Source organism: Haemorhous mexicanus, chromosome 7 (assembly GCF_027477595.1).
Source record: "Haemorhous mexicanus isolate bHaeMex1 chromosome 7, bHaeMex1.pri, whole genome shotgun sequence".
Taxonomy (NCBI): domain Eukaryota; kingdom Metazoa; phylum Chordata; class Aves; order Passeriformes; family Fringillidae; genus Haemorhous; species Haemorhous mexicanus.
The window spans coordinates 1,026,242-1,050,123 of NC_082347.1; positions in this window are offsets into that span (position 1 = coordinate 1,026,242).

Consider the following 23,882-nt stretch of genomic DNA (forward strand, 5'->3'; position numbering starts at 1 on the left):
TGAGGGAAAACAATAACTAACCACTTTCCAACAGTTTCAACTTACACTACCATAAGTAGGAAAATTTTCTCAAACAACTTTCTTTTCTATCGTTCTTAGCCATTTGCAGCACTTTCTGGTCAATCTTACATTTTCTTTTCTCCAGGAGATGGTAAGAACTCGAGTACCTTGATGACAACCGTCGTGGGACGCTTGCTGTGCTGGCAGAGTTCCTTTTTGAGATAATGCCTGGAAAAGCTTTTCGCTAAGGTCTAGGCGGCAAGAGACGCAGAAGACGGGCATAGGCAGCTGTCCGAAGGTAGGTGCCGGTCCCGGGCGGCTTTCGGCAGAAGCCGCGGTTCGGAGGGCACCGCGACCGGCAGAAAGCTCTGTGCGCGACAAAGCCGCTTCTTCGCCTCCGGCAGCCGGAGAGCTCGGCCGATGCTGAGACGTCAAGAACGAAGCCGCACAGCACTGCGATTAAGTGAGCAGCTCTGAAACTGAGGGAAAACGATAACTAACCACTTTCCAACAGTTTCAACTTACACTACCATAAGTAGGAAAATTTTCTCAAACAACTTTCTTTTCTATCGTTCTTAGCCATTTGCAGCACTTTCTGGTCAATCTTACATTTTCTTTTCTCCAGGAGATGGTAAGAACTCGAGTACCTTGATGACAACCGTCGTGGGACGCTTGCTGTGCTGGCAGAGTTCCTTTTTGAGAAAATGCCTGGAAAAGCTTTTCGCTAAGGTCTAGGCGGCAAGAGACGCAGAAGACGGGCATAGGCAGCTGTCCGAAGGTAGGTGCCGGTCCCGGGCGGCTTTCGGCAGAAGCCGCGGTTCGGAGGGCACCGCGACCGGCAGAAAGCTCTGTGCGCGACAAAGCCGCTTCTTCGCCTCCGGCAGCCGGACAGCTCGGCCGATGCTGAGACGTCAAGAACGAAGCCGCACAGCACTGCGATTAAGTGAGCAGCTCTCAAACTGAGGGAAAACGATAACTAACCACTTTCCAACAGTTTCAACTTACATTACCATAAGTAGGAAAATTGTTCTCAAACAACTTTCTTTTCTATCGTTCTTAGCCATTTGCAGGACTTTCTGGTCAATCTTATATTTTCTTTTCTCCAGGAGAATGTAAGAACTCGAGTACCTTGATGAAAACCGTCGTGATGGCAGAGTTCCTTTTGGAGAAAATGCCTGGAAAAGCTTTTCGCTAAGGTCTAGGCGGCAAGAGACCCAGAATACGGACATAGGCAGCTGTCCGAAGGTAGGTGCCGGTAGCCGGATTCTTTGAACAGAAGCCGCTCTTCGGCGGGCTCTCTTACCTTCATAATGGGTTTTGCTGGAGGAAGCCGCTTTTTCGTTTCCGGGAATACCTAGAGAGGAACACTAGCTAAAGACGTGATTGGCACCATTATGTGGAGTTTTGCTCGTTCCAGCAGGAATAACTGTGTTCTTTCTTACGCTAGATGGCGCTGCTTATCAAGGTTTGGCAGCTTTTAATCATTTGGGGTGCTGGATGTTCAAACGACTTATCGTAGCTTCTTCTATTATAAGTCTGGTGCTCACTGACGTAGATCCTATTAGATATAGCAGACTGCAAATAAGAGCTGAAATCGATTTATTGTTACTAGCACATGGGTACGAGTGTTAGGAATTTTATAAGGAATATGTTGCATGAATCTTTTGGACCATTCTGCAGCCATTCATACAAAACTCACACAAGTACAAGACAATATGAAGAAATTGACTGGGAACGAGTGGGGTTTGCATCAATGGTTTGAGGGATGGGAAAGAACTGGGTGGTTGAAAGACCTCGTAAATGGAGCTTTGTTTTTACCAGTAGTCATTATTTCATTGCTTTGTGTTATTCCATGCATGGTGAAACTGCTGTGCCTCTTGCTAAAAATGACATTGGAAAAGATCTGGCTGGTGCAAGAAGAAGGGGCAATTGTGACAATGTATCTGAACCGCTTAGACTACGGGCTGCACCAGCCATCCAGCGTGGAATGGTTCTTCTCAGAATTTTCTCAGGGCCCTCTGGAATTCATCAAGACATAAGCCTTGCTAAAACAAGAGAGGAAAAGCTGAGAAACTAAATTCCAAGACCACAAGAACTCCAAAACGGGGGGGGGGGGGGGGGGGGGGCAAAGTACCTGGACTGTAAGGAAACACATCTTCTGAGAGGTGCACCCAGAATGCGTGGACAAGACAAAGGCACCAATAAGAAAAGCGTGACTAGCGTGTGCAGAGAGTCAGAATGAGTAAGTGCATCATGTAAAGCATAAACGGCTTCTGCTTAATCCTCTTGGTCCATTGTGCAGGAGTCCTGAATTTCCCATAAGTGATACTTACTAAAAGGGTTCTGATTTTAATGCTAGAGTTACTGTCTATACGATGATTCATAGGAATAGTTCTTTCAAATCCTTCCCTTGCTGACATCAGTCAGTTTCATCTTTTCCTGAATGTACTGCTGGCTATACATAAGTGATGAATAGAAGGGAATGAGTTTTAGGGATATGTTGCAAGGAAATAGATTGGTAGCTCTGCTTCCATTTCCATTGTCTAAGAAGAATTCTGAATATTTTTGGCCCTTTCATAGACCTCTGACTCGATTAGCATCAGCAGGGAGGGACATTTAATTGGTTTTTCTCCTTTTTAGAGAGAAGCTAATGAAAAAGTTTCACCAGAATCAGAGCAGGCTGCGTAACAAGAAGAGCGTCATGAAAAGGCGCCAATCCTATCCTCTTAGTATTGCTAGTTGTGATTGGACTTCAATGAAATGTGTCAACTCTGTGTTCCTGGCTATCACATCAGTAACAGGTACTTCACCTGCTGTACTTCTCTCCTAAAGCTAAGAACAGAATCCCAAATAATCTTGATTCCAAGGTCCCAATTCACCCTGTGATGCTGACAGGTGAAAAAGGAGTGGAAGGTGCACCAGTAAATGAACTTGAATGGCCTATCTAAATCAGCGGCCACTGATTTCCTGAAGGCCTTAACAGGTCAGTTGCCCCTATTTTTCTTGGGGTTCTTTTATTCTTTGGTCATGTTTTTCTTGGGATTCTTTGAATCCTTCCCCACCAGTTCAGCCTCTGCTCTCAAATCCTTTGCTGTCATTTAAAGTATCTCAAGAGCCTGGAAACGTGTTGTCTTTATTTATCAACCCATTATTCCCTTCCAAAGGTTGTTTGCCTCAAGTCTCATTCTTGCTGATTTTCTGCTAGTTCATTGTCAGATGGCAGCAGGTGTTCTGTAAGAGCAAGTACACAATCCTATAGCTTGCTTTTCTTTTGATTTGGCCTGTCTAGAAAATGGAATGACTGAACATCTCCAACAGGATTTTCTCTCCCCATTGTGTTTCACCGCAAGGGCAGATGCCAATCCATCTACCTAAACTCTTGGTGGTGAAGAAACTAGTGGTATGCTGTTGCATATAGGTAGAACTTTCCGAAAGGAAGGCCTTGTAAAACCATGGCTGAGGCCCGTTACTTTGGCTAAGTAGAAAATGACTAGGGGAAAGTGAGACAGCTGAATTAGAGGTAGATCAAGATGTTCTAGAAGCATTGCGTGTTCACAGCGTGGGGTATGACGGTTGGTTGAATTATGTTTGTTGCGGCTTAAAGCTATGCAAGTGATAAAGGCCTGACTGCTTCAAAAGCCTGGCTTTCGCAATAAAGTGGCTCTCCTTTGCACCTGCCTGGGGACTCTGCGTCACTACGGACCCTCACGCCCAGTTTGCCAAGGAGATGATGAGTAGGAATGTTGCAGAGCTGCTGTGTGCATATGAAAGGAATGGCAGAGAGTGAAGCCGTGGACAATTTCTGGGCTTTAGTACAATGCTGCTGCATTGGTGCCAGTTTAGTCGGTTTTCCATCAGTGGCATTTCTGTCTAGAAGTACACTGCCCAGAGTCTTTCTAGCATTTGATGCCATTTCCTTACTGCCATTAATACCTTCCTTCAGTTTCAAGGATGAGAGAATCTTTACAGGATTTTGAAGATCCCTGTTAGGAAACACTATGCCAGAGGAGTCATCACTCCCTTTTCTTTTGCCTCCTTTGTAATTTTTATAGACTCATTTCACATTTCTGCTAATGGCAATAAGAATACTGAGACTACTTAGCAGGGTTGACGCTCTCAGCTGCTTTTCTCTTTCCTACTGCTTCATACCGGGTGTGACTTGATGGCCTCGTTTTGCAATCAGCATTTTGCTGTGGTTTGCTAAAACCTGGCATGCACTGCCAACTCACAACTTGTGTGTTGGCATTTCAGGGGCTTTGATGGGTTCCTTTCTGAGATTGCCATGCACTGGACTTTCACAGTCACAAAGACTTCATCCACCATCGGTCGAATTTCAGTATTTAATGCTCTTTCCTGGAATGTAGGCAACCTAGCAGCAAGTACTAAATTTGCTGCAAGCCCTGTCTTCCCAAAGGACCATTCAAAAAGTTTGCTTTTCCCCTCTGACCAATCTGACAGTATTTTGATGAAGAATTTGCTACCTTAATAGAACCTCTTAGAAGGGATCTCATGGCAGACAACATCTCAGGCTTTCTTGAAATACTGGCTCCTTTGGATCTCAATTCCATTCAGAGTGCATGTAAGATTTTTTTTTCACTGAAGCCATTCAACAATGCCTCTTCTCTTATAAAATGTGATGCAGGTGAGAAAGATGGATCCCCGTGAAAGGTTCTATTGATATCAAAATTCGTGCCCAATGGACTGTGCTGATGGAAATCAAATACTAGTCTAGTATTTTGAATCCAAATAATTCCTCCCAATCAGGCCTGACAGGATTGTTTGGCTTTGAATCTGAGCACGTGGACAGTAGTGGATGGTCCACAGGTTGAAAACAGTGTAGATTCTTCTCCTTCTTTTCATTGATGGCTCAGAGACTGAAAAGGCAGCTCCAAAATGGTAAATACATCCCTACAGATTCAAAAATTGTTCTTCTTAATTTGCATCTCCACCATAACAACAGATGCTTAGAACTTAATTACCAATGGGAATTTTATAGCTTCTCAGAAATGAAACAGGACCTGGCTTATGGGCCTTAGCAGTAGCTACAAGTTTTTCAGCACAAGGCATCTCAAAAGTATTTTAACTTTACCGTACTTTTCTGTCTTATGCTTTCATCTCAAGGATGCAGGAAAAAAAATAAACACAACAACAACAAAAAAAAAAAAAAAAAAAAAAAAAACCAAAAACCAACAAAACAAGAAACCCCACCAAATTGATAATAAGCAAAATCAGTGACATATATAGAAACAGATCCCATGGTTTTTAACTTCCAAACTTGTCTTCTCAGCACACTCTCTACAATGGAATTGTTTCCCTATCTGCCTTGAAACATTTTGCAGCAAAAACACTCTAAGGTCCTGCTGGGTGTTTTGTTCAAAAATGACTTCTTCTGGTTTTCTGTCCATAAGCGCAGTAACGTGGCTGTGCTGGCAGCTGACCAAAGGAGGTAGGAAGAGTAATCATCATCCACAACACTGGGGCTAAAGAAATTTCCACAGAAAATTACCTGCCCTATTACTTGTTCACGTGTTGGGTTGAACGTTCAGAATCTGTTTCCATTTTCCCCATTCATAGAATGTTCTATTTCACAGAATTCCAGCCCCTCAAACATCAGTCCTGCCAGAACTGCCCGCCATAGGGGGCTGTCATAGGGGATCTGCTAATGTCCACTGACTCTTACCAGTATAGTGCTTGTCACTGTTGCAGATCAAGAACTTCTGAATAGTTTGGATTCATGCTCTCTGAGGGGTTGAAAACAAGAAAAGAATGACTAGACATTTCCATGATCAAATCCCCTGATGGAATAAAAATAGGAGCATAATAAATGTATTCATTGTTCTAAGAAGGGAGATGAAGGCTCCAAATGATTACTTGCATACTTCCTGTTCTAAATCCCTTGTTATCTGGCAAATTGCAGAAGATTCCAGGCTTTTGCCAAAATGCAAACCAGGTTAAAATGTGAAGCCTTACAGTTTACTGGATATAAAACTTCATCATCCATTTTTAAATCTTTGAGATTATTATGTACTTCCTATTACTACCCTGAGGTTTAGAGCTGTAATTCAGAGAGAAAAGAATGCTATCTTGAGTTCATTCTAGTAAATCGGCACTCTCATCTTGTCGGCACTCTCTCCTCTTGCTTTTCACTTCTGAAACTCTGTACGGAAGAGTGCATTAATGCATAGAGCTCTGCATCAATTCTTTACAACAGTTTCCCCTGTAATTCTTCTTTCAAGGCAAACCTATAAAAAACCACACTTTCTTACCCCACCACTTCTAAAATTCTATTGAGAAGCAAAAAAAAAAAAAAAAACCCATCAAACCACTAAATCACTGCTCCAATAAAAAAAGCAGTCCATTAACTGCTTTCTTAGCAGGTTCTTTACCTTGTATTAATATGGCAACCTTTTCTTGCTCTTCTAGATTAGAACCAAATTCTTACAGCATATAAGGAAACATAGGTTTACTGTATCTGATTCTTAGATACAGAAGTCCAGCAAGGAGTTCAGACCTCAAAAGAAGTGTCTGTACAACAAGATTCAGCACAACGTTGAGACATATTAGCTATTTTTCAAGAAAAGCGGCCAAACTGAAACTTTTTAGACTTCTCTACAATCACGCGTGCCTGCTTCCAGAACCTGACCTTCGTTGCTGGAAACTAGCTGCAATGTTACTGTAAACAATGCTGTGAATGTCATCATCATCGTCATTCTTCTCTTCCATTGAAAACCTCAAGTGGAGTCGCGTCACTTCTCTTCAAAATTCTGTATTTCCTTGCAAACTGGTCAAATAAGGATAAATAAAGCGTTCTGTTCATTCGGTTTAAACCTAATGTTCAAAATGAAAAAAAAAAAAATCCATTCAGATATGGTCTGCAATAATACAGTAGAAGAGAAGATGAACCAGACTGGCCTACAACAGAAAGAAGTGAAGCAGAATTTGGGAATTTGGAAGACCTTATGATGAATAATTCAAATAAATAAATAAATAAAAAATATTGCCTACCCAAATTCAATCAGTGATGCACAGACAGAGAAAAAGTACTAATTACTACTAATATTTCTTTCATTCTCAGAGAAGAAGTTCAATGATCCTCTTGAACGCACGGAAGATTCTTGGAAAAGACAGCAGCCTTCTTCTTCACCACATACTCCTCAGAACTCCAGGAGACAAATCATTTGAGCTGTGAGGATCTTTCTCTCTGTAAAACTCCCAGAGCATAGCCAATATTCTATTCCTTTAGGGATCCTGGCCTCCCTGGGGGAGTGCTGGATAGTCTACATCCCGGTACATCAGCCAGACACTCCACCTTATTTCCCATGGCTACTGCAGCAAGGACATCATCTACACTGGCTTTCTAGCCAAAATGTATGCAAGGCACAACAAAGAACATAGCCAAAACCTTGAGCACAGCTTATGGGTTTCGACAGAAAAATCTCAGGATGGCAATACTGGATCTTCTGATCCAAAGCATCAGGAAACATTTCTTTAGAGGTGTTGGGAAAGATGAAAGTTTGATGAGAAAGTCTCACAGATATGTATGCTTGGCAGAAAGATTTTTCAATGTGGAGTCTGAAGAAGGAATAGAGTTGGAAGCAAGTTTTGATCTAGAAGAAAAGAATTGCTGAGCCAGTCTTACTGGATAACCGAGGATATCTTAGTTAGAAGAGGGTTTTATGACTTACAGCAAAGGATAAACCCACCCCAAACAAGAAGATGTTTTTACCAAGCAGGAAGCTAGCACAGGCAAACAAGTCAGCAAATGCTGCAAGCAGAAAAAGCTCTCCAAATTTTCCACTGTCAAGAAAACTGAAAAACAACTTTCCGCTTCAACTGTAATATACTGACTTTTAGTGAGTGGAGAATAGCAACATATGGTAATTAGAGTCGTTAGGATAGGCTATAGATAATAGTTAAGGGATAGATTGGTTCTACTGTATGAAGATGCTCAGCAAAGTGCCAAAACCAAAGGGTCTCCAGGCCTGCCTGCAGCTAGAGCTGACAGCTGTAGGCACAGGCTCTGTTGCCCACTACCCTGGACTGCTGCAACATCTTGGATGGAATAAACTGCATTTTGGAGAGCCGCCTGGACTCCCACATCCCTCCTTTAGGCTCTTCCATGGAGGTGAAAAAAGCCTCTGGGTATTGTACAAAAAAACAGCTATGTAATCTAGAGTTGCATGACCCAATATTTCTATTGAACTGGAACAATTTTTATCAATATTATGGATCCACTTCTTTTCAGTGCGTTTGGTCAAAAACATAAAGCATGGTTTAAAAGACATTCTTGGATGCGTACTAAGTACTACGAATTAGTTAAGGTGTTGGTTTGGCATGGCTTGGTTTTTGGTGGGGAGGGAAGAAGCCAGCCACAGAAGTGATTTTTTGTGCAAAGCTCCTAGAAGCTTCCTCCATGCCTGGCAAAGTGAATCCCTGCTTGGCACTAAGAACAGACATGCTGCTGAGCCAATTACAGAAGCTGATAGCGCCTTGGTGATATATTTAAGAAGGAAAACAAAACTGCAGCCAGTTAACCTTGAAGTTGGGAAATTTTTAGGTTGGCACCTCTTCTGCTTTGAAAGCCAAACCAGTGAGACACTCTGTTGCAGTCTGTGTTTATTATTGTACTGCAGTTCTAGTAGTCCGTTTTCTAAGCCTTCCTATTTTGTGCTGTTATAGCATATGTTATTATGAATGGATTGTTCCTTTCCCCCCAGTATTGTTGGCTTTTGCCCTAGCTGTCCCTCTCCCCAAAGACCGGCCCTTTTGTTCCCTGTTCCTTCTCCCCTTGAACTTCAACCCCTCCCCAAGCCTGCCCCTTTCTCTAGAAACTTCCCTCTCAATTTTGTACCCTTCAAAACCCCAGTGGTTTCTTCAAGTTATTCTCCTCCCCTGTAGTCCCCCTACTGGTTTCAACATTGTATTCCCCTCCTTGTCTTCCACCCCCAGTTTCTCCCAGTTGGTTAAAGATTGTATCCTCCCCTGGGACCTTCCCCCCATTTAGAAGTTGATGGATGCCTTTGAATCAGTGTCTTTCTGTCCTTGACCCTCCAGGGAGTAAACTGAAAAATATGCAGAAGACCTCTCCCTGTTCCTTGTCCCTGCCCTCAGCGCAGTTCTATCCCCAAGGCAGTCCACCTGTGCCGTAGAGCAGCTGCGCCCTACAGCTGCAGCCCGGATTCGACAGCTTTCTTGGGGCGGCCCACTCTCGCTGTCGGTGTCGGGAGCTAGTTGGGCTGAAGAAATCCAGCACCGCAGCAAGACTCCAAGTCAGAAATCCAGTTTATTAGGAAAAGGGGGAAAAACCCAAATCCATGCAAGAGTACAAAAGAAAAACCATTGACAGAGTCAGAATACAAGCTGACGTCCTGCTAGTTAGGGTGGTGAAAGCAGTTTGGATGAAATGGTCTTGTTGAAGTGGTGATTCTGTAGAAACCATCTGGTAGCTCTCGTCCTCTGGAAAACCAGTGGCTAAGGCTGGCCGTTCCTCTGGCAATGCAGTAGAAATGGTGCTTCTTGCCTTCCAAAACCCAGATGATATCCAGGTGGGGATGCTTAGCTCCTACCCCCTGGGCAGAGCATCTCCCAATGGGCTGATATCATTCTGAGTCATGATGTGGGTCCTTGATTACCCGTGAAACAGAAATGGCTCCTGGAGGGAGTTATCTCTGAGTCATGTGGCAAGACATTGATGGGCCCATGAACAGGAGAGAAGGAAAAAACGATGCCACCCCTGGTTTCTGCAGTTCTTGAGGGTGGGAATAGGATGCATTTTGATATTGTAAGCTAGGACAATACAGGATGCAGGTTTTTGCATTTGCAGGAAGTTTGTATGGATTTGAAAAGTATCCTCATAGCAGAAGCACAAAAGTATTCTCATACCCCTTTGAATCATCTTCAAATGAAGCAATTCTCCCAATAACCTAAGGCATGAATGACTTGCGAGTGAGTTGAAGGAACACGCCAAAGATAAGTAGTGTTCAACTGCAGAGAATTGTTTAGGGACGTTATACCCTAATATTTTAAATCAGAAAGCATGGATGGACGGGTCTCTTTTCCTTAGTTGACTACAGAACCAGCGGTCCTTTGCAGGAGGGTCTTTGGATTTAGGATGGTGCTGGCAACTAAGAGCATGGCTACACAGAAGGTGCTACTTTTAGACCAGAACATTCAACTACTGAAGGCAGATAGGAGAATAGCTGATTAGTGACAGCTCCGACAGGAGGAGTCTGCGGCTTACCCCATGGGAACAATAGTAGCACATTTCAATTTTAGAAAACCATTCATTTCAGAGGACCAAGCATCAGTGAAAAGAAAAGGTCGAGTAAAGACATCCTAGTGCTCTTCTGATCAGAAGCATCTTCCTCCATATGAGAGTATTTAGGAAAGGACAGTGCGTTCATAAGGAAAGGTGTGCCAGTTACAAAACCTGCAGAACAAGGCAAGACAAACTTATATATTTTATTTGCTATTTTTATTTCACCGGCTAAAAAATGATTTTTTTTAAGACTGAATTTTATGAATTCTGCAACGCTGTCTTTTAGAACGTCTTCCTACCCGTATTAAACACCGAGGTGACAAAGAGAGCAGCAGTGGAAGGAAAGCTGGTCCATCTCCCCATCCTTGCGGCTTTAGGCCAGTGAGCGATTAGAAGTTGGTCACTTCATTTGAGATAAATAGCTTTACCAAGAGAGAATATTATCCAGCCTTGATCTTTCCTTTGGAGCTGATCCACTTTGTAGTCATGAATTCTTGACTCAGCTGGGGAGAAACAATGGCATTACGGCCATGGATGTTAGAGTGCGCTGATGGGAAATGAAGTTTTCATCTTCAGGTCCTTGCTTCAGTAAATATTCCAAATTCATCAGAAAGAAAATTCGAAGACCAGGAATCCCCACTCAAATGACCTACTTCAAATAGTCTGCACACATAAGAGACATCAAGCAGGTGCTCTCATCTGTTAGGGGAATACCCAGCCAGTATATTATTGTCTAGTTAGGAGGCAATCATTTTGGAAATCATTGAATTTTTTGTATTGCAAGTGAATGGTCAACACATTTTATTACTGGATAAGGCAAAATCATGTCTTCTGCATCCTTTCAGAGAGGAAGCTTACCTGGATCTAAAGCTGCTCAGCTCCATGATGGGATGCTTTGTCTTCAAAGGGAACTCTAGTCTTCGTCCTTTTGGATTGCTTCCATAGCTTTTCACTCACTCTTCAAGTACCTGTTAAAATGTCCTCTTATCCCATGCAAATTTTTATGGGCATAGTCACTGAATTGGGAAGTATTCCATAAAGTCCACAGGCCTTGTTGAGATGGATGCACAGGTCTCAAGGGTGTTAGCAGATGTTATTCTGAGGCCACTCCTGATCATGTTGGATGGACCATGGTGACTGAGGAAAGTGCCCAAAGACTGGATGAAAGCAAATGTCACCCATCTTCAAAAAAGGCAACCAGGAGGACTCAGAAAAGTACAAGCCAGCCAGCCTCATTTTGATCCCCAGGAAGTTGATGGAGTAGCTATTCCTGGAAAGCATTGCCAGGCACACCAAGGAGGACAGAACAAATGTAGTCAGCATGGATTTACCAGGGGAAATTGGTGCTTGACGACTTTTTAACCTCCTCTGGTGAATGAACTTGCCTGGTAGACGAAGAGAATATCATCTGCCTGGGCTTCAGGGAAGTTTTGGACGTTTATCTACATGGCAGCACACATACCTACGGGAAGGAATAGTGCAAAGAGCAGGGAACCAGTGTCTTTTCAATGATGCTCAGTGAAAAGACAAGAGGCAGTGGGCACACACTGCAATACAGGAGATTGCCTCTGAGCATCACAAAATTCTTTTTTACCGTGACGGTGACTGAACCATGGCACAGAGTGTCCAGAAAGATGGTGGAGTCTGGATCATTGAAGACATTAAAAGTAGGCCCAGATATAATCCTGGGCAACAGGCTCTAGGTATCCTGGTTGAAGCAGGGGGATGGGACTTGGGGAGCCCCACAGCGCCCTTCCACCCTCATTCATTCTGTGCTAGTGAATTCTCTTAGAGATGCATTTCAAGGACCGGCATGACAAAGCTCTGTGCAGAGTGAGATCCAAATGGACATGGGATTTAAGTTCCTTAAGTAGTGTTCAAGAAGAATGTAAAACTCCAGGAAACCTGTCTCTTCCATAACTGAATCCCTTTCATGGGAAAATTCCCCAGCTCTAGAAAGATCCTCTGAGACGCATGCTTAAGACTGATACTGGCAGAGCAAATTTCTCCCTATGCGTGTCTAAGACCAGTTAGGATCTTTACCAAAAGTGTTGTCAACGTAGTCACAGAAGGCATATTGTTAAGAAGTGACAACTTACATCAGAATGGCAAATATTGGTCCAGCAATGAATTACTGTATGGGAATTATCGACTTGTATTCCAAATAAATAAAAAGGAGTTGGTCTTTATTGAACTCTTTCATTGCAATATTCATAAGGGAAGAAAAAGACCTATGTCCTTAACTTTCTTAATTCTAACAAAGATTTAAAACATTCCTTGTAAAAAGCGTATCTGAATTATCGGTCTATGAAACAATTTGAGTTGGGAAAAAAGTCCTAAAATTGTGTAGACAGTTGCAGAGAAAGCAAGAAAATAGGAAAGAAACAAAAACAGAGAAAAAGAGTCATCTTGAGTCTGCTAGCTAGTTCTAGAAGTAGTCTGCTAGAAAAAGGAAACCCCAGTTGAATTTCAAATGTGTTCATGCACTTGATTCAGTAACTGGTCAATGTAAAAACCAGTCCTTTCGTACAACTTCCCCCAGCAACAAAAACTTCAACAGATTGACGCCACCATCATGCCTGTCCCAGATGTATTTAAAAGAGAAATGATGATTTTCTTGAAAATCTATTTGCATCAAAGTGGCAAGACATTGGAGGGATTCTCCACATTCTCCTTCCTCCATGCGGCTTGAAAGTCTATTTGATAAAATATGCAACAAAGCATGTGATTTCCAAGGTAGAGTAAAATGGATGACTTGGGAATTGATCTCTTTTGGATATGAAACTTCATATCCACTCTCTGGGAAGTTTCTAAAAGAAATGATGGAGCTGAGGCATGAATCTGCCTCTCCGAGTGCTAAGCAAACATAGACACTCCCCTTCACATGGCCCCACCTTCCGCACACACCTAGGCATGCACAGAGATCAGCATAGCAGATCATGAACACCTTGGAAAAGACTGAAATGCTAAATAGCTCTCTTTGTGGACAAAATAGCCGGTACACTATTTCAAATATCTGCTACAAAAACTCTGTTGAATATCTACCTCATATTTAAAACACAGGTTTTCATTGAATTCTGTTTGCAGAATATTTTCCTTCCATTTGTTCCTTTAAAATTCCTTTCTTCTATGTCTAGAAATATTTTCTTCTAAAAATAGAAACAATTAGATGATGTCTTTTCAGAAGAAAACATTGGTTTAGACAATTTTTAACCATCATGGTATGGAAGAATTTATTTGTCCCTCACTAAGGAGGCATAAGTATTTTGATCATAGATCATTTACAGTGAAATGCTTGACATTTTTAAGATGCTTTCAATCAATTTTGATCCTCATTGCTTATTCATTGTAAACAGTAAGTTTTCAGTGCATGGAAAGTGTGTGTGGTATGTCTACATTAGTTCAAACACCAATTCCAACTAATGGCCAGGCTGAACTACAGTAAATAATGTCCTGAAGGATATTTTGCCGCCTTCTTTGGCACTCCTTGAAATCCTAATGATTGGCATGAAGTGTCGAAATACAGAGATTTTCTCTCAGAGGGTGTCCCATGTTGAAACCCATCCCATGTGTTTGATGTTGTAGTTCTTATCGCTTTTAAAATGTGATATCTTCTGCACAGTTTTCATGAAGCTTTCTGTTACAGTAGTGAAAATCACAGAGAAATGCAATTTTGTACAACTTTGAATTTACCCCAAGAGCTGAGAGAAAATTTGTTCATATACCTCAATCTGAGTTTCTTCTATATTCAAGCTTTGTTTATCTCCCATCAAGGGTCGCATTCGTTGCTGTTCAAAGCCCTATCCAAGCTGACCTTGAATACGTTCAGGGATGGGACATCCACAACTTCTCTGGGCAACCCGAAGCAGCGTTCCAGCACCCCAACAGCAAAAAATGTCTTCCTTTCATCTAATAGAGATCAGAAATACTAAATCTAGGTATATAAACTTTGAGGAAAGGTTTGAAATTCTATTGATTTGAAACACATTTGATATGAATACTAACTTCCAGACGACTGAAATATGTTGATGGCCATTTGAGATTGACACTTTTTGAAAAAGTGCATGGAATTGAAAATTAAAACCGGCAAAATTAAAAACTTCTTGCCATTTTCTTTTAACTCTGATCTTCAAAATTGCATAGGTCAGATATCTGTGCTTCATGCAAATCTCTCAGATACTCTCAAACAAAAGCTTTTCTTTCAGACTAAACTGCGGTTTAGGTAGAACACGAGTGCTTAGTGAAGGTTTTTCTGGGCATAGGGGGATTTGTGTGCACAAGAGGTTTTATCCAAACTGGAAAATTCATCCCAGCTGCATTTGTTCATCATTCCTACTGCATCAGGCCTGAAGATTCTGTGAAAAGTATCCTGTGGACCTTGAAGATAGCTCATGTGAAAGAGATGAGAGGTGATGGAGAAGTTGAGGGAGAGAATCAAGAGCATATGGCCCAGTAAAGGCACCAGAAGGTATTTTTTCATGTGGTCCACAGCCCAAACAATTGTTTAGCACCGTTTAAAGGCTGTGTTTGACCAACAGGGCTGAAGCAGGTCTTCAAAATATCCAGTAGATCAAAATCCATTGAAGCAAATGACCCTGGCCAGTCACCTTGCTGCTGATCATTCACCCTCCATACCAGCTGATCAGGCCTAAGAATGCTGCTGCAAAAGTGTTGTGAAAAAGGTAGGCACATTTTCCCAGAGGCAGGGGAAAATGCCCTTGGATGGTGATTCCAAGGGATAACTTGATGGCGCAAGTTAGGTACTCTTATCTACTGTGCAATATCGAAGTTGGTGAGTTCACCATCTGTAAGCATCACTTTAGAAAATAAATGTTTGATCCACAAAACGATACTTCCTATGTCCTGTCTACCTGCTTCATTTCAGCCAATGAATAGGCTACGTTCCATCAGCAAAGTGTTCATGATCATATGCTTCTTTAAACTGTGGTCATTCTTTCTTTTTTTCTAAATCAGACACTGTCTATTCCTAAGATTCAGATGTCCATGGGTAGGGGTGTAATTAAGTTCACTCTTAAAAAATATCCTTCTTGTTATCTTTTTAATAAATTGCTGAGATGTAACATCAGTCTGAGAGCTGAAAGAAACCCCTTCATTTGCTGTTTGCCAAGTATCATCTATGTGATACAAATTCTATTTGACCCATCCATTGCCATCTAATATTACTAGTAATGCCTTCACAACCTTTTCTTCATCGTTAGGGATTTTGGAGAAGTGAAAGATTTGAACAAGCAAGGGCATTTGTTCAAGATGCTCTAGAAAGAGCTTGCCGTCTGTTCTCTTCCTTGCTGCCTATGTTGGCAGGAAGCTGCAAAAAACCCAAAGATAACTAGAAAGAGTGTTACTTTTAGTCTAAATTTGGAAATGATGTTTGGAATACCCTGTTAAATGACAAGGTGCTCTTTTAAAAGATAGCATCTTAAGGGGAAAAGTCAGTTTAGAGAGGTTTCGAGACAGTTGCTTCTGGGAAAAAAAAAAAAAAATTTGAGGTATCCAAGGTCTTTAGCCATACCACTTGGAAGATTGATTCAAAACACAGTTCCTTCATCTAGGAAGAACAGAGGACCATAGATGCAGCCCATTTCAAAACGGAGTTCTTGATGTGTCAGGTTGGGATTTACTGGACATCATTTCTTGTAAAGTCGAGGGACTGCAGTTAGCTCTCCAATAATTTCCTTCCCTGAAATTCATCTGCATTTGCTCCTTTCTCCAGCGTTCCCATTTCTTAGTGCTGGTATACTCCATCTATGCATTAGAATATTCAACTGGAGTGTGTGTCCGATATTTTCTAGTTAAAATTGGCTGGAACGCAATGGATAGTTCCAGTTGCTTGTATACACTAGTTTGATTTTGACAAGTTTTCTTTGAACAATGTTTAAGCAGCAGTAGCAAATCGGAAGTACAGCTTGCAGCAGGGAAAGACACTTCTGCTTGCTCAAGTTTCCTCTAGTCAGATAGATGCCAAAAGGCTTTTCACAGTACTACTACTGTCTTGTAGGAATACTTGATCTAATCCTACCTTTGATACAATTATGAATGGGCTACTTTTCCACAAGGTGGAATCTTTTTCTTTTAATAATATGTTTTTTGTAAGTTGGAAACATGAACTTGTGCACCAGTCAGGTGGAAGATACTCTTACTTCTTCATAAGTTTCACAGCATTATTTAGAAAATATTGACTCTGTGTAACTTCAAAAGAAGAATTCTGGGCATCTTCATTCTATGGATGTGATTTTTTTTCTACCATGCTGTTCTTGTTTTCTATGGAACTCATTTTTACCAATAGAAATATTTTTCCCTGACACCTATGGAAAATACCTATGTTTACTCAATATTGCAGCCTCAGTACACTGTTTAGAATTATTTCAACATGGTCCCAAGCATATGCGACAGCTAGACAGCAGAGGTTAGCAACAGTGAGTGGGAATAACTTCTGAACCATTTCAGTAGATTTCCCAGGAAGGGCTTGCTTTCTGCCCCTGCACATTTTCCCAGAGATATTGTCTGGTGCACAGTTGCATCAAAAGAGTATTTTTGCACAAACCTTGGGCCAAGCTCTGTCTCAGATTTACTAGGGAATGCAAAGAGGGTGAAAGTGCTGCTTCAAAGCCCTCTGTGTGCTTTCCGTACCAAAAGGGAGGTGACCCCAGAAATAAGTTTTTGATCTCTCTTCAAAACACGAGGCATGTCACCACCTCATTCATCTTTTTCTGGGACTCAGCATCTAAAGACCAAGAAGCTCTCTTGCTTGCTAAAGTGTGTTCAGCAAAAAAACCCTTGTCCCATCAGCAAATTGGAACACAGCTGCATTCCAGTCAATACCAATGCTGGCAGGGCAATACTCTAGCCCAGTAGTAACATGCCACTGTTAGAAGACTGTGTAAAAATCTTTGTGTACAAAGTAATGAGAGGGAAAAATAGAATTGGGAAGAACTGCACGTTGTTCTGGAAAAAGCCTCCTGCCACAGTCTTACAGACGTCATTTTCTGGTATCATTTTTAAGAGTTGGAGTTTTTTAAATTTTGTACAAGATAAAATCTTACTGGACCTTGAAGTTTCCCTACTAGAAGTACAGCCATTTCTTAGTAGAATAGAAGTAAGCCCTTTGAATATGTACAAATGGCCTTTCAAAATACATATGCTATAGCCCACTGTGAAAGGAATTAGCTATAAAAATAGAAATTCAAAGGTTTAAAAAGGTTTTGAATAAAGTAAGTCTACGGTGATAGAAGAAGAAGAAAACAGCAGTTTTCTTCTTCCGCTGAAAAAACAACTCCAAGGACATTGTACTCTACAGGTGTATTATATCACTTTCTGAAAAACTGAGTAGGTTTGCTATTTCAAAAGGTTTTCATTAGGAAGGAAGAGATTCCTTTGGAAAAAAAACTTCAAATTGACTTGACATGAATGTTATGACACTTCACTTCACCAATCATGAAGAAAAATTCTCATCACTTGATATGGAAATCATGACGGTAACAGAGACAAGGATGTCTAAGCCGTGCCATCAGGAACATAAGAAAGCATTAGAATGCTGGTAAGACTGAGCTCCTGAACTAGTGAGAAGAGAACGCAACCAAAACATTTTCCTTTAAGAGTCTTCGGGATGAACAGCAGATCAAATGTTTTCCTGTGAAGTATTTATGAATAGAATTAACCTTTAAAAGAACATTGTTTTCAAAAACCTGTGTCCAGTATCTCTTAGAATGATACAGAGTTCTTATTACTAGAAAAAATAAAAGTACTTTGTTCCAAACTGTTGTGCACTTTTAAACGATCTACAATAAAAAGAGTACTTTTTCATGCTGGGCACGATGTTCATTACAAAAAAGCCTTGTCGCACGCTTGGTACTCTAGTGTCTTGATTAGCATCGTTTTTTCTTCATTGACTCTTTTTCACCTTGAAATAATGGCGTCTTTGTACTTCTGCAGCATCCATGAAGAATTTCTTGGGTGTCGTTTTGTACTCGATCCTAAATGGCAGCTTCTGCATTCTGCCATCCGTCTAGCTTTCCCATTTGATGCAGCTTCTGAGAGGTCTTTTCAGAATTGAGGACTACCTGCAAGAATGATGCTAAATGCATGCATTTTACTCCTTGGTTAATGCAAAAGAGTTTTTCCTTTACAGCATAATAATAATAGGAAAAGAATGATGGTGGATTCAATTCTTCTAGTAATACAAAGAGGACTATTATCATCATTAGAAACCAAGCAAGTCATATTTATTGCTCATGCAGTACAACCACTAATGCAAATTACCCTGTAAATTCAAAATGAATCTGTATCACAGGAGTGGATTGAATGTCTCTCTTGATATTTTGCTTAAAGCAGACAATTAATTCTTTTGACAGCCAACTCATAATTGCAACCGAACTTTCAACTACAGCTTTCAAACAGTGGAAACATGTCTGTTTATAACACGATACAGTACCGTACACAAGACCAAAACAGGTCCTAGACGTTCCAATGAAAGAAAAGATCAAAGGACAGATTAATTCATGTCTGCAAGCCCTCAAGAGCGTGCAGGTCAAAAGTCCCCAGAAAACTAGGCCAGTGGCACAAATTCTCCATGTTGGCACCAGCAGAAGCAGCTGCTATCTTGATAGGATGCAATCTTGCTTACATCATCCTTCAAAGCAATCTTCTGTCCCCCTGCCCAATATGCCTTCTGCTCTACTCCTTGGACTTCACGTTTGCATTTCTACAGAGTCCTGCAAACGGACTCAAAGTTCAGGTAATAGATTTCCAAGATTTAGAAATATTGTGTTAAGTCTATTTCTTTCGTATTGCATCCCGTCTAAGCATACTGTAACTTTCTGAGGTGGAATATGTCGAGTATGTCACGTGTAGTTTACATGTTAGTTCTGCTTGACATTAAAATTTCTCACAGACCCCTGGGATGCCTTACTGCAAAAATATATAGCTGCAAAGAGTGGTTGCACAAAGTTAGAAAGGCCAGGAAACCATGTAAACAACCGAACAGTATAGGCTTGAATTTCTGAATATAATCTTGCACCATCTAAAGTCAAAATAGAATATTGAAATAATTTTCATCTAATAATGAGCGTGGGGAAGAAAGAATCCAGATAGGCTTTTTTTTTTTTTTGAAACAGTTCCAGGAAATACATGGCCTTAACTTGGAAGTATAGCATTAAATATTTTTATACAGCATGAGTTCTCATTACCTAATCATATGATTTGTAGAACTGAATTGGAAAGTAGGAAATAAACAAAGAAAAATATTCAAGCTATAAAAAATGTGAGTTTAAAATTTTCTTTGTATTCCTGATTAAAACGATGAGGTAGCCAAATGGTCACCCATTATTTTCAAAAGCATCTGGACATAAAAAACGGATCAATTTTGGCGGGACTTGGATGTCAGGTATTCCTGAAAAGCTTTATTTCACTGCTTCCCCTGAACCCTGATTCAATCCCCTTAAATGCAGCTGTATTTCAGTTGCTCAGTGAAACTGTCCATCTCATGCATATAGTTTACAAATAATCTGCAGAAAAAGCTAGCTAGATTTAAAGATCTTTTTTCTGTAAATGGCCTTCAACTGATTTCTACAAACACACAGCTGGGATTTCTGCTGTCTTCTTCAGGCCACTTCCGGCAGAGACCTCTCCATTAAATTTGTCTCGTTCTACTAAGAACGCTTCTGGTGATCCAAAGTCAGCACTGGGATTGTCCAACTGCATGGAATTACTGTCTGCTAGAGCTGCACACTGAGGGCTTCTGTGTGCAGCATCATGTGAGCCCTGCTAATGTCACCCTGTTGGTATAAACGGAGCTAAGTGGACCTTAAGGGACAAGATTGTGCACTGATTTTGTAATAGAAATGAGGTACTAAGAAGGAGGCGGGAGGATTTCAATGTTTCTGCCTCCAGCTGAAGCAACACTAAATCTCGGTCTTTATCTGAAAAACCAGGTGAATTAACCCGTTTGGCATTCATATGCCAAAAAGGTCAGTAATACACTCAGAACTGTCAAAAGAGTAACAATTCCAATCATTACTTTCTAAAAAGAATTCATTTGAAGAAGTCAGGAAGGCAGATGAAACATGCAAATATCCTACCCTGAGAATCATTCTGTTGATCTGCACAGGTTTCTTCTTATATTCCCATCTAATGCATTGGTCATGTGTGCTTGTGATGACACAAATACTTGCAAAGCTTACCAGATAAATCACGTTCTCTTCAAACAGCAAAGCATTTCTTGATGGTTGCATTTGCTAATTCCATTTAGACTCAGTGTTCTTAAAGGTCTTTTCAAACCAAAGTTCCCACCATCATTCTCTAAGTTGCACATCCTGATTGTCCTGGTTTAGGGCTAAATTTGGCAGAAAACCTCACAAAGGGCCACTGCACCCTCCCCCCCACCGAAAGCCCACCCACACAGCCGCTCCCTTCAACTGGTTTGGGGAGAGAAGTGGGAAAAAGATGTTTCTTTAACAGGCAAAGCACTTCCCAGCACAAAAAAATGAACAATACCAGATGACAAAACTCATTTGCCGCACTGAAGAGACGACAAATCAGAAAGTCTCTCCTGTGGGTGCTCACTCTGTTATCAATGCCTCCGGCAATGGGGAAGGCTGCTGCCCAGGGTAGGCCCCAGTAGGCCACAAAGTGCAAGTTCCCAGTGCTTCCCAGGTCCCAGTCCGGAGCAGATTCGAAACGTTCCAAGAAAAGGGAAAGGAAAAAAAAAACCAGTCCAGGGAAAACTCTGCCTCAGCCAGCTAAACCAACTAAAAAGCAAATGCGTGCTCTGTTCTGCTCCGTCAGTGCCCAGACAACACAGTGCAGCGCAGAATGTGGAAGAGTCTTGCTTTTTAAGGAGTGCAGCCTCTGATAAGAAACTCGGTGCTTCTTCTTCTCCCCACCTTTGCTCTCAGAACCAGTCTTGAAGGCAGAGAATATCATATCCAGCATTAAGAGAACAGATGACTGGGGATACAAGCATCATAAAGTCACCCTAGGACACTGCTCCTTTGAGATATGTCACCAGACTATGCTAAGACCTAGTTTTTGAACTGCTCAATAAAATTCTACTATCACAGTGAAGCTGAGGTGGAAACACAGCTCACTACAGTTACCTTGTGGCATGCCAGTGCTTCCTTTCAATCACAATGGTCTTCGTTTTTAAGTCCCTGACATCACAGGCATCATGAAACATCCTTTGTGCAGGAAGGAAGAAAATATTCTTCTCATTGATGCTGATGGGTTAGCTGACATGCAAAGCAGTTAATTCAAAGTGACAGAGCAATCAAGTCAATAGGAAAACTCACCACAGTTTTGTTTACTCCCCTAAATCCTTACTATCCCAAAATACAAGAACAGCTGTAAAAGCCTTGTGGCTACCTAATTTTTTTCCTAGACCTACATGGTGGGGTAAGAGATAAACAATCCCAAACTATGGTAATCCACAACAAAGCATTCTTGACATCATATTCAGGTTCTGCATAGCGAGCTCTTCCTCCTGATCAAGTTATTCCATCGCAATACTTTGGGGAGTATCTCAGAGGGCTGGCTGTTGTTTGGTTTGAAAGCATCTTGATCATTCAGGAACCCAGTAGCAAGGACAAAGTTTAAAAGAAGATAGTGCTATGCATTGATTTTCATCTAGGACAGAGATATTTCTACAACACAGAAGGCTGACCTAATGCTTCACGACAACGTGGCTGAAGTGGCATCCTGGTCCCCATAGGTTTTTCTCTTTACTTTTAGCTGCTTTCTTACCAGATTAATGAGCTGAACTAGCTCAAAAAAGAATCAGATAAGTGCCAGAGCTTTCAAAAAAAAAACAAAAAAAACAAACAAAAAAAAAACAACAAAAAAAAAACCCAAAACAGATGCAAAAAGGTGATTTGTAAGTGCATTTGAAAACAGAAGTTTTTTGTACTTTTCATAGATACATGGCATTCTCTAGAATTATATTGCTCCAATGCTTTGGGTTTGGTTTTGGTTTTGTTTTTTTCCTCAATTCTAAATGTTACACATTCTTTTTTGGCCATTTTAGTAAACTGATTTTCTGATCCATGTGAAAGACAGTCCGAAGTTCCCCTCATTTGCCTCACGACCGTCCCCAGGACAGACATCGGGACCCTGAGGACCCTGACTGGAATGCTGGCATGCCGGTCAGAGAGGAATGCCAGAAATCCTGAGGCCCCTGAGCAGAATTCTGGCCTGCCAAGTGATTGTTGGCAGCTGTGTCTACAGTGACTGCTTCTAGCAGGGCCTGCCAAGGGGCGAGGCGACCTATGGGCCTGCACGTGCTTCGCGACACCAGCCCAGGAATTTTCCCACCTCTTGGCCAGATGAACTTGCTGGGGCAACTGTGGTAGCCGCCCCATGGAAAATCCTTCATCTGCTCCACTACCACCATGAGGGACGCAGATTGAAGCCCCCCTCCCAAGGACTGAGGCTGCGACGCCCGTCATTCTGATCCAGGGCTGCTGGCCTGACTGAAGCAGGATGCCTGCTAAGTGTTGCCTGCAGATGTGTTGGCGGGACCTAGACTGGTTTCCTATAGAAACCAGTCCTGAAACAATAGCTCCCACTCACTGCTGATATTGATATTGACTTCTCCTGCTGAGAACATGGACTGTCTGTACCCGTCTTCAATACCATTTTCCCCCTCAGCAATTTCAATAGACTTGCTCTTTATTGTATCTGCTCCCCCTCAGCCATTTCTAGATCTGTTTCCCCCCTCAGCAATGGACTAGAATAGAACCTTGAGATAACCAGGACTTTGAGATCTCCCCTAGGAGAACTCCATCGGCTGGGCTGCGAGGACTTCATCTCTCTCCATTTGGTAGCTGTACTCCCTCTCTCTTTCTCCCCCTCTTTTCTATTCTTTTCCTCTCCCTAATTCCTTGAAGGCATTTGCTGTGGTCATTCTAGAAAGGTGCATTTGTTTGGAGTGATACTGCAATCCCTTTTCCATCTTGTCTTTTGCCCTCCGAGATCAGTTAAGAAAACATCATCCCCCCTTGGTAGGAGCGGATCAGAACAATATGTTCTTTCCAGCTGAAATTGGTTCTAGTCAATAGAAGCACACTGGTAGGTAAAAGTAGACTATAAAAGATAACCTTCAGAATGTATTTCCCATGTCTTCCCATTCAAGCAAGTGAAGAAAGCAGACAGATCTTCAGATAACATGCTATGCGAATTGAAAGGAATCTTCTTGGAGGCAACTGTGAAACTCACGCAATGAAATACAGATGAGAGAGATGAAAGGGTCACATATGATGTCAAATCTATTCTTTTAATGTTTGAATGAAAGAAGATTTCTTCAAGTACAATCCTACAAAATGAAGGTGAACTTGCAGAAGCAATTGAACTGGGTCTCCTTTAGAAACACAATGTTTTCTAATGAAACTGAGCATTCAGGAAGGCAACCTTGAAATCCAAAGGATTTAGAAAAATACAAATACCAAGACTGGCAGTTCGTTATCTTTCACGGTCTCTTTAAGATAAGATTGATTTGAACTTCCACTTGTAGTAGGTCTGAAGACATTAGGAATGATGCAATATGAAAAAACCAAAACAAAACAACTTTCTCAAAAAGCTTTGAGAAACCAGAGAAATGCTGATTTTTAGTGGTTAG